The sequence below is a fragment of the Arachis ipaensis genome, chromosome B5 (genome assembly GCF_059453495.1).
Source record: "Arachis ipaensis isolate K30076 ecotype BB chromosome B5, ASM5945349v1, whole genome shotgun sequence".
Taxonomy (NCBI): Eukaryota; Viridiplantae; Streptophyta; class Magnoliopsida; order Fabales; family Fabaceae; genus Arachis; species Arachis ipaensis.
Genome location: NC_142440.1, coordinates 38,536,288 through 38,536,920, shown reverse-complemented (window position 1 = coordinate 38,536,920; position 633 = coordinate 38,536,288). Strand labels below are relative to the sequence as shown.

General features: G+C 40.8%; 1 non-coding gene across 1 annotated transcript; it reads right to left on the bottom strand.

The window, feature by feature from the left end:
• Positions 1–529: 529 nt before the first annotated feature.
• Positions 530–633, bottom strand: LOC148563902 (small nucleolar RNA R71). Its single transcript, XR_015884822.1, has one exon. It is a non-coding gene; the product is annotated as a small nucleolar RNA R71 (small nucleolar RNA).

Sequence of the window (633 nt, the reverse complement as noted above, 5' to 3'; positions counted from 1 at the left end):
CCTCTCCTTCTTCTATTCTTCTCTTCTTCTACTCGCATAAAGGAATCTCTATACTGTGACATAGAGGATTCCTCTTTTTTTTTTCTGTTCTCTTCTTTTTCATATGAGCAGGAACAGAGATAAAGACATTCTTATTGAAGCTGATCCTGAACCTGAAAGGACTCTTAAGAGAAAACTAAGAGAAGCTAAAGCACAACCCTCTGGAGAGGACCTGACAGAAATTTTCAAAAAAGAAGAAGACATGGCCGAACCTAATAACAATGGTGGAGATGCAAAGAAGCAGAATTGCAAGTTTCATGGACTTCCAATGGAAGATCCTCATCAGTTTTTAGCTGAATTCTTGCAAATCTGTGATACTGTCAAGACCAATGGAGTTGATCCCGAGGTCTACAGGCTTATGCTTTTCCCTTTTGCTGTAAGAGACAGAGCTAGAACATGGTTGGATTCACAACCTAAGGAAAGCCTGAACTCTTGGGATAAGCTGGTCAGTGCTTTCCTGGCCAAATTCTTTCCTCCTTAAAAGATGAGCAAGCTTAGAGTGGAAATCCAAACCTTCAGACAGAAGGAAGGAGAGTCCCTCTATGAAGCTTGGGAAAGATATAAGTAACTGATCAAAAGGTGTCCTACTGGCAT